Genomic DNA, 10,670 nt, shown 5'->3' with positions numbered 1-10,670 from the left:
GTATATTTTTTTTCCTGGTACATATGGAATGAAATGTGTAACATAAAAAATGCTCTCGGAAAACCATGGGAAACTCCAAGCATGGACACAGAGTCCCTCTCTCACATGGTCTCCAGCTGCCTCAGTTTCTTCTACTGTATCCTGCTGCAGAGTTGGGTGAGGACTCATGGTGGCATCAGTCACTCCTTGAAGGTTGTGGTCCAAACAGGGGGAGCCCTTCCAGTACCTTTGTAATACAGTTCTGAATCTAAAGTGTTTAGGGAAAAAAAAATAAAGTGTTTAGGGATGGAACACATCTCATGTCACCCCTGAGGGTGTCCCCCTCACACCCCCCTGGCTGGCAGGAGGACTCTGTGCTGCCTCTGTATCTCTCAAGGTTGCTGGGATAGGCGGCATTTTGCTGCTTCTGGCTTGATTCTCTTACAGCTACAATGCAGTTCTGGAAGTTGTACACTGCACAATCCCAGGGGCATTCACAGTTTGTGTCATAGACATGGCAGATTTTTAAAAAATATTTATTTATTCATGATAGACATATATAGAGAAAGGCAGAGACACAGGCAGAGGGAAAAGCAGGCTCCATGCCGGGAGCCTGACATGAGACTCGATCCTGGGACTCCAGGATCGTGCCCTGGGCCAAAGGCAGGCGCTAAACTACTGAGCCACCCATGGATCCCCCAACATGGCAGATTTTTTTTTAAGGTTTATTTATTTATTTGAGAGAGGTGGGGAGGGGCAGAGGGAGAAAGAGAGAGACTCCTCAAGCAGACTCCCTGTTGAGTGCAGAGCCTGACATGGGGCTTGATCCCAGGACCCTGAGATCATGACCTGAGCCAAAACCAAGAGTTGGAAGCTTAACCAATTGAGCCACCTAGGTGCCCCTGACATGGCAGATTTTCTAAAGTTAGGACAATTTCCTGAAAGATGAGAGTAAAGAGAAAGTAAAGGTGTCTTTTCTGAATTATCAGAGTTGCCATGTGAATTAGAATCATTTTTATTTTGGGAGAATGACATCTCAACCCACTGAACTTCCATTCAAAGCCTACCTCCAAAAAAAAAAAAAAAAAAAAAAAGAAAACAAAAACAAACAAACAAACAAAAAAAAACAAAGCCTACCTCCAGTGATCCCTCCCCAGGAAGCCTCTACCCTCTGTGTAGGGATCACTGCCCATTTCCCCCTACCCCTCCAGGGGTACCTCGCTCAGACCCTTCCTTCCCTCTGCCAGGCTGTGAGCTCTGGGGTGCAGTAATGGCTGCACTGGATGGGACTTACCCACCCCGTGGCCTTTGCCTGCCCAAGGAGAGAGTCCATGGACATTCTAGAAGGCCAGCCTAGGCTTGAACCAGAAGGCCATCTGGAGTTTCACGAGGAGCCTATAATGTTGGAGCTGGGAGGGCTGGCCGAACTCCTACTCACCCCCATTTTACAGGTAGGAACACCAAGGCTCAGAGCAGGGACGGACTTGCCCAAGGTCCCATAGTGAGTTGGGAGCCAAGGCCTCTTGACTGGCACTGAGGCTGTCTGCATCTGCTTCCTGCTACAGGATGGACAAGCAGCCCAGGGATGCAGGAGAGGTGGTGGTGAGGATGACGTGGGATGCTCAGGCCACCACTCTGCACTATGGCGCCGGAAGTCGGTTTACAGCCGCTTCCCAGGGAGAGTTCCTGACATGGAGCCAGGATGTCTGACTCGTTGGTGAATGATTCTCTGGCACAACCGTGAGGGTCTGGGCTGGGGGTCTGGGCGCCGAGCGAGGATCTCGCCGGCAGCTCCCTGGACGCAAAGTGACCCTGTGCCCCCTGCCTGTTCGAGCGCCCCATCTCCAGCTTCCCTCCTCATCTGATCCACTTCATCCTGCTGAGATTTATTCCCAGGCCTCACAGCCTGAAAATAATTTGCTGACAAAGCCCCATCCCAGGCAGGTGCTTTAATTGGTTTTGTGGGAGCAGGTCTGGGAGCATCTATTTAGAAGGAAATAGAAATTATGGCGGTGCCGCCTGTCCTTTCTCTGTAATGGGGACTTGGGAGTGTATCTGCATTTGTGGTGGGGGAGGGTTGGCTCTGAGGAAGCAAAGGCCTGGTCACAGGGAACCCCGGGTCCTTCTCTAGGGGTGCAGGTGCATGGACCTGAGATGTCCAGGGCCACGGCTACAGGGAAGCCCCTCACCAGCCCTGCTGAGTCTCAGAATCAGGCAGAGCGCTCCTCCACTTCACAGAGCTGAGGGGGCCGAGGGGCAAGGACATGGCTGAGGTTTAGAGTGCAGTGTCCTCTTCTTCATCCTTCTTCAGGGTCACCCTGGCCTTTGCTCAGTGGGCACCCTCTGAAGCACAAATCCCATTCATCACTCCTTGACTCTAAGGCCTTCCACACCGTCCCACTGCCCTTGACATGAAGCCAAATTCCTTAGTTTGACTCTCAAGGTCCCTCCCGGTCTATCTGATCTCTGATGACCTCCTCAACCACATCATTCTTTGTTCCTATCTGCTCTCCACCCATAGTCTCCAGTCTTCCCTCCTGGGTACCCGTCTGCCCCCTACCGCGCATCCCATCCTGGGCTAACTGCAATTGCCTTGTGACAGAAGAGATCATTGTTACCTTCATTTTACAGATGAGGAGACAGGAACTCAGAATGTTAAGTCACCTGCCACAGGTCACAGAGCAGGCCTGGGGACCCATTCCAGGCCCGTCTAGTGCCCAAGCCCACACTCTTAACAGCCACGGTACAGATGGAACTAGCCAAGCTCTCAGGCGCCCAAACCCCACGGGTCCCCTGAAATATCCCTGCCTGCATTGGCAAACTCCTACTCATCCTTTGATGCCCGTGGGTTATCACTGGTGAGCCCACAGAGCAGCCCTGGAAGCTCAGCCAGGTCCTGGACTTGCCTGGGTTTTTGAGCAGCCTTGACCACAGCGGCTGTATGTGATCCTGGGCAAGGCCTCGTGTCTCTGAGGGCTCAATCTGCCCATATGGAAAACTAGAGGCTCAACCTGACACCAAGGGACCCTGAGGACCAGGCTTGGGCTGGAACCTTATGCATGTGTCCAGTGTGATTATGACTCTTGTATGAGTGGATCATGCCACAAGGCCAGTCTCAATGCTGCCAGTCACCTGCTACATGGGAGCTTGAGCAAACCTTCCCGACCTTGCTGATTCTCAGGTAAATCTGTAGAACGGAAAATAATAATACCCCACCCTGCAGTGGTGATCTGTGGTGAGGATTACATATGCTCCAAAGGTTCTCACTACTGTCGTCAGTGCAGAAAAACGTTCTGTGCCAGTCCCTGCAAGTCACAGTAGGGGGTGGCAGAGGGAGGGGGCTGAGGATCTCAGTTTAGACAATTAGAGAAACGAACCTGCACCTGCGTAGGTCGTGGTTTTCTGGGCCCGAGGTGAGCAGGGAGGCTGGGTCTCCAAGCTTCTTTCTACCTGGTGTGGTTTCTCTAAGACTCCAGGACAGTGTTAAATAGATGGGATCAGTTCCTCAGGACAGGTAGGCAGACTGTGGGGGGGGGTCTCAGGGGAAGGCCAAGGTCTCAGTGGGGGACTGGGACTCAGAGGGGACTGGGGCTCAGGGGAGGGCCGGAAGCCGGCAGATCTTCCTGGATGAGGCAGGTGGTGCAGAGGAGCAGGTCAGCGGCCCGCAGGTGGCAGCCCAGCTTCAGCTGCCGCAGAGTCAAGGGCCTGGCCTGGTCGCCCAACTTCGGAGTCACGGCCCAGGCTCCGGGCGCCCCTCTGTAAGGTGCAGCCGCCCGGTTGCGCCAGGGGGCGGCGGGCGGGCCCCGGACAGTTGGGAGCCCGCGGGAGCGGCGGGCGGGGAGGCCGGCACAGCGCGGACCGTAGGTGGCGCCACGAGGCTGCGCTTGGGCCTCCCCGGCGGCTCCGGGCCGCCCGGCGACGTCGGCCCCGCGTGGGCCCCCGCCGCGGCCAGGGGACCCCCCCGCTGTGTTTGGGGCGCTAGGGGTCGCTCCCAGGCCGGCAGAGGCCGAGGCCGAGGCCCAGACCGGCGCGCGGGCGGGGACAGGCGGCCGGACCCCGCAGCTCCCCGCCGTCCCGCAGCTGCCCCCAGGCCCCGGGGACCAAGGCTGCAGGGCCGCGGCCGCGCTCAGGCTTTCCCGGCCAGGCGTGGACGTGGGGGTTGTGTCCCAGCCCCGTCAGAGGGTGCGCGCTGTCCTGGCGGCCGCATTGCGAGGGTAGCCACGGGTGGGAACAGGGACGAGTTCTGGACTCGTCTGTGGGGAGGCCTGCATGTGGGGTGCACGGGTGGAAGTGCCTGGGCTAGTGCCTGGCACCTGCGCCACCAGCCTGGGGACTTCTTAATTTGTTCCCGAGGTGGTCCCCACGGGACCTGCGGGCTTGGGAAACTGCAGCCCCCCACCCCTGATCTAGGCCAGGCGAGAATGGGGGCACCCCAGCCCCCCACTGCACTCCTCCACTCTTGCAGTCCCCACCATGGCCACACTTCCCAGACCCCAGCCCCTCTGACCACCAGGGCAGAGGTATAGGGTGTCTCTTCCTCTGCCTCCAATCCTCACCTCAGGGTGTCCTGGGCTCCCTCCCCAAAGGGATGACTTGAATGGGAGATGGTCACCATCCCTGTTTGAATAAACAGCAAGGGTGCTGTGTCTGTGCATCTGTGCACACCTGGGAGTGTGTGTCCTTTGGGGGGCGTCCTCTTGAGTCTCTACTGGGCCTGGAGAAACCTTTTGATCTCCTAGAGAAGGCTCAGAGGAGAAGCCCTCAAGGCAGGTGAGCTCTGGGGCCAACTTGACCAGTGGGGGTCACTTGCCCCAAACCAGCAACAGAAGACATGGCCTGGGGGGTGGTGAGCTGCCTGTGTCTGGAGGGTTTTAAGCCTCAGGACTTTTATATCCTTTCCAGGTCATTCCAGAATCCACACATTTCATAAGCAGCTACTGTGAGCTCTGCCCCAGGAGTGGGAACAGTGGGGGTGGGAGAAGGAGTTTAGAGATGAGCAAGCACCCCCCACCCCACAGGAGCCCAGTTCATCAGAGCAGGAAGGACATGTCTTTGGTGGCTACATGTGTTGGGGGATGTGATCAGAGGAGGATCAGAAGAGAGATGGCCTGGCGGGAGCCAGAGCATGGAGGAAAACTTCAATGACAGGAAAAAGAAATTTGGACTTTCTCCCACAAAAGCCAGTTACTGTGTCACCGCCTCCACCCCACATGGACATAGACACACACACACACACACACACACACACACACACACACACACACAGATTCAGGGCATGCTGTGTGATCTGGGAGTTGCTTAACCTCTCTGAGCTGGATTTGCTCCCCTTCCCTTCTGGTAGCAAGCCCAGTCCAGTATCCACTACTGAGGACAACAGAGGAGGTACGATCCAGGCCTGGCCAACCCAAGTGCCCTATCCTGGTGCTAGGGTTGGTTCAAGGTGGGCATGTGACCCCCTTGCCCAGAGGCTTTTCTGCTAGAAGGGCTTCAGAAGCTTCTCTGCCACATTTCTTCTTTGGCTTTTGAGCCGTAAACTTCTTATTGACTTTAGCTGCTTTGCATTTTCACTGTCCTGCAACTGGAAAAGTCCAGAGCAGATCAGAAATAATAAAGCACTTCCTGTGTGGCAGGCTCCCTGTAGCTGTGTGTAGAGTGCCATTCCTGGGGGGCAAGCTGAGGCAGAGAGTCAGCGAGCTCTCAGGGACCCCTCTCTGTGGTTTCTCCCTGAGTGGCCCTGGGCAAGTCACTGCCCCTTCCCGAGCTTTTGTTTCCTCCTGTGTGGAATGGGTCACATCATGTCCTTCCTCTCTCCAGGTGGCTGCGAGGACTCAGGCGTGAGCTGGTGGGACTCCAGGTGTCCTAGGCCTGCTGAGTGAGAAGGTCTGGGATTCAGAAGTGGGGTGGGCAGGGGGAAGGGGCTGGGGTCCGGGAAGTATGGCTGTGGTGGGGACTGCAGGAGTGGGGGAGCAAGTGGGGGGACCGGGACACCCCCATTCTTGCCTGCCCTAGATCAAGGGTGGGGGGCTGTGGTTTCCGTGGTGGGCTCAGAGCCCCCTCTTCCAGCTCCCTCTTTCCAGAGGACCCGGGAAAAGCCAGCAGGAGAAAGGAAGCAGATGAATTGTGAGCTGGAGCCAGTGGGAGGAGATGCTGTGACAGGTGGTAGAGACGCGGTGACAGGTGCATGAGCCTCCAAGCCCAGACACCTGGAGCCCTGACACCTGGAGCCCCACAAGCTCGGCTCACTAAGAGGAGATGTCTGTGACTACGCTGCTCCCATCCCTGACGTCTCTGGGCCTCCCTCCCTCCTCACCAACCACCCCTCCGGCCACCGCTCCCCTTCTTGTCCTCCAGGATCCAATCTCTGTCTCACACCCGCTCCCCATAGGAAGGCCTGGTAGTCTTAAACCCAGATGCGACCGTGAGTCTCCCTTCAAGTCCTGGGTCCCTGGACCACCTTCGGCGCCCTGCCTGACCCTCGGCTTCTGTCTTGCTGCACTGCATCCCCATGTGCTGGGTGAACTGTGTTCTTGGGGCCTCCTGACCCTGCATGCAGGCCTGGAGCAGAGAGGTGAGGGGCGCTGTCCTCTCTCCTGTCTGTGTGTCACCAGTGGACCTCACTTTGTGTGCTAAGGTCCCAAACCTACAGGATATCCCACGAGCACCCGCTGCACTGGGTGTCTGGGGCAGCCAGTGTTCCGCCTGGGACTTGGCTCCCAGAAAAGGCCAGACCCGGGGAGCCTGGTGACTTGTTGTCATGGTCAATGGAACCCCCCCATCCGGACTCTTAACCCAGCCCTCTGGAGCTCTCGCCAGCCATCCCTCAAGGCTTTGCTCCCACCAGGGTGGCAGGACCAGTCTTTGAGGTGAGGCCATCGTCACCCACTGGGGCTGCTTGTGTGTCCTGCTACCTTTCCCAGGAACACAGACCCAGAGCTGGGGATGGTAGGACACCTGGCCCCAGGGGTGGCAGAGAGCCCCAAGAGGGACATGGACAATAAGGAGACATAGGGCTGTGACATCATTTCCAGATCATTGTAGCAATCCAGAAAGACTCCACGTTGTGCCCTGACAGAGGGTTGGGGGGACAGTTGTGTTCTGAGTGAGGCAGAACTTGACCTGAGCCAGCTCGCTTGGGCAGGGTGGTAAGAGCATTGCCAACTGGAGGGCCATTGTTAACGAACTTCTTTCCAAACACTTAGTTTTTCATTGTTTTTGTTGTCTAGGCTGATGAAAAATGTACTCTTTTCCCATAATCAGAGAACAAGAGAATGATGACTCCTATTTACCATGCAATGCTTTGGCGTCCTCCTGTCTGTGATCCTGTCACCTACGACTGCCAGGTGTTCCTGCTTCTGGGAAGTTATGGAGAGATGTGGGGGGCTTTGTCCTCAGCTTGTGGGGAGCAGCCACTGCAGGGTTTTAAAGCAAAGTGGGGTAGGGAGGTGGATCTTGGTTCCTTTCTTTTTTTTTTTCTTTCTTTCTTTCTTTTTTTAAGATTTATTTATTTATTTTAGGAGGAGAGAGAGAGAGAGAGAGAGATATCCAGAGTAGTAGGAGCAGAGGGAGAGAGAGAGAATCTCAAGCAGACTCCAGCTGAGCATGGAGTCCCATACAGGGCTTGATCCCACAACCCTGAGATCATGACCTGAGCCAAAACCAAGAGTCAGATACTCAACTGACTGAGCCACCCAGGTGCCCCTGGATCTGGGTTTTTAAAGGATCCCCTTTAGGCTGTTGAGGGAAGGATGGTTGGGAGTCATGGAGGGTGAAAGATGGGGGATGCTGGGCCAAGGTTGGGGGTAGTGGGGCAGGAAGAAGTGGTTGAATTGGGGATGTGCTTTGTGACAGGGGTGATGGCACCTGCTGCGAGATGGGATGGGGAGTAACAGGCAGAGGCAGGAAGCACCCCCCCCCCCCCGCCAGGTATCTGGCTTGTATAGATGGATGGAGGTGGCATGGCCGGGAGAAGGAGCAGCTCGGGGGCCCCCCAGCCTGGCCTAATGGGAACCCTGGTGAGCCTCTGGCCCTGATCCATGCCAGGCTCTGGAACTTGGGAGCCTTGAATGGCCCATTTACATTGGATGTCAAGTCATATGGCCCCAGATGTTTTCTGATCATTAAAAAATGTGAGTCCTGGGCAAGTGGGCCCATGGATGTGTATGGTAGGCTGCTGGTCTCCACTAGAAGGGCTGACCTACCTGGGGTCTCTCAGTCCTGCCCAGCTCCTGTTACCCAGGGACACAGGCCCTCTTGTTAGAAGGCCAGGAAGGGGAGAGCCAGGCCAGGTGACTTTGCCCAGGCCCCAGGCTCACTGGTGTCTTGGTCAGGGTAGCAGACCTAGATTCAAAGCCCGCTGGTCCTTCATGGCATGGGGCAATGGGGGCAAACCTGGATCTGGTCAGAGGAGGCAGAGTATGGGGGTGGCCATGAGCATTGTCTCTGGAGTCAGACAGACCTGGGTTCAAATTCTGACTCTCCCACAGACTGGCTTGATGTTAGGCAACTGGGCCTCTCTGAGCTTTGGTCTCCCCATCTGTAATGGGAATACTGATATCCCCTACCTCCTCATAGGGTTGTGGGAAATACTAAAATTAGACAATATATGTGAAGTACTTGGCTCAGTGCATAGTAAATGCTCATTAAATTTTAACTGTTGGGCAGCCCCTGTGGCACCGCGGTTTAGCGCCGCCTGCAGCCCAGGGCATGATCCTGGAGACCCAGGGTCGAGTCCCACGTCAGGCTTCCTGCATGGAGCCTGCTTCTCCCTCTGCCTGTGTCTCTGCCTCTCTCTCTCTCTCTCTCTCTCTCTGAATAAATAAAATCTTTAAAAAAATGAAAAAAATTTTAACTGTTATTATAGATCTTGGATACAACAGTAAATGTTCTACTTCCAGACCTTTGAAAATGCTGTTTTCTTCACTCAGGATGTCCTGGTTGGTTTACTCAGTGCCCAGGTCAGGGGTCTTAGCTTGGAAGCCCCTCCAGGCTCACCCCAACACCCAGCTGATTAAACTCTTCCCTTTGTGTGCCGCCCTCTCCACAGCAGTTATCATAGCAGTTACTCTCTTAGACTGGCCACCAGGGGTGCTGGGTCTGATTTTTCTTTGTTGTCTCCAGGACCTAGCCAGAGGCCTCAGGACCCCCCAGACCATGCTTTCTGGCTCCTTACCTGAATTCCAGATCTCCTTTTCCTCAGATGAGCAGGGTCTGGACTGAGCTTAGTATAAAGAGTTCTGGGCAGGGCCCAGCAGTGGGGTGTGGGACATGGGGTGCCAGATAGTTCAGGAGGCAGGATCCACGATGGCCTGGGTTGGACTAGGCGTCCAGAGGCCCACGGAGAGCTGAGGTCCCTGTGGTGGGGGCGATGGAAGTTGAGCCCACTAACAGAGGCGGTGGCCATCTTTGCCTACGGCATCCTTGAACACAAAAACAAGTTAGAGGGAACAAGAAATGTGGGGATCCCTGTCGGGGGCCAAGGCCCAGGCAAGCAGATGGCCTAGGCCTGGGGGCACCGGCAGTCCTGCTGCTCTGTTGGCTCTCAGCTGAGGTCAATTCCAGGCCTCCCTCATCAGCCTGAATGGGAGACCCAGTTAGCTCGGTGTTGGGTTTTGAGTGAAGAGGAGGGATTTTATGGCCTTGGTGAGGGGAAGTGGCAGACAGGCAGCGGGTAGATGGCTTTCCCGGAATCCCAGATCTCGCTTTAATAATTTGTTTCAGAATTAATGTCCATTCACACCACCTTCACTGTTCCAGCTCATTGGAAGATTAAATAAAACCCCGCGTCCCTCCCCCCACCCCCAAATGGAGGGAGACCAGTCCTGTTCTTTCCGGCTGGGCTGGCTGCCTGAAGCCAGTGCAGGAAATAAATCTCTCAGAGAAAACCACTTTGCTCACAAGATTTCAATCCAACAGGGCATAGTGGCCCCAGTCACTTCTTGTTTTATTTAGCTGATAATCTTTTATTGTATCAGGAGACCCTCACAGAAGCACCATGTCTTTACAGGCCCGGGACCTCCCCCAAACAGCTGGGCCAGGCGTCCTAAGTGGAGCATATGCTCTCCTCACCTCCCGAGTGTCTTCCCCTTGCTGCAGGTAGCAGAGCCAAGTACCCAGAGAGGTGGGTTCTTGGGTGCCGGCGCACCAGGGAAGGGACAGACTGTGGCTGCCCATGGCTCCAGTGCACAGGCCTGGGCCTCTGTGGGGGCAGATGGCAGCACTTTGTGCTCTAGGTACCAGGCCTCAGGACCCCAAGCCAAGGAGGCCCACTGGCCAGTGAGGCCAGTGGCAGAAGTCCAGGTGTCACTCATTCACTCACTCAGCAAATACTTATTTTATGCCTCCTCTGTGCCAGATGCTGAGAATAAATGATGATGAGACAGGTTCCTGCCCTCTGGAGTTACAGCCTCTCCTGGAGGAAGCCTTTGTTTTACTTTGTTTATCTGATTAAACTTTCCTACTCATGTACCATTTTCAGACTCAGACATATTCTTTTTTCTGTTTGCTTTTTATTTCATATGGGCTGCCAATACGGAAGCCAAGATATTAATTAATAATATTTAAAAATATTAAAATTTGATAGAGTATTCCAAAAATGAGTCAAAATAAATCTTCACATTAAAGAGGCACATGATTGGAATAATGACCATGAAAAATCTGATAACCTTGGGGTCAGGAGAGAATATCAGATAGCA

At 54.9% G+C, this 10,670-nt stretch overlaps 1 long non-coding RNA gene across 1 annotated transcript; it reads left to right on the top strand.

Annotated features, from left to right (window-relative positions):
- The first annotated feature begins 3,357 nt into the window (after positions 1–3,357).
- On the top strand, positions 3,358–10,446 carry LOC140597859 (uncharacterized). The gene is made up of 3 exons (XR_011999848.1): positions 3,358–3,493; positions 5,794–5,859; positions 6,057–10,446. It is a non-coding gene; the product is annotated as an uncharacterized lncRNA (long non-coding RNA).
- The last annotated feature ends 224 nt before the right edge of the window (positions 10,447–10,670 follow it).

The sequence above is a fragment of the Vulpes vulpes genome, chromosome 2 (assembly GCF_048418805.1).
Source record: "Vulpes vulpes isolate BD-2025 chromosome 2, VulVul3, whole genome shotgun sequence".
NCBI lineage: Eukaryota > Metazoa > Chordata > Mammalia > Carnivora > Canidae > Vulpes > Vulpes vulpes.
Note: the sequence above shows the minus strand (reverse complement) of the source record. Positions and strands in the feature narration are given on the sequence as shown.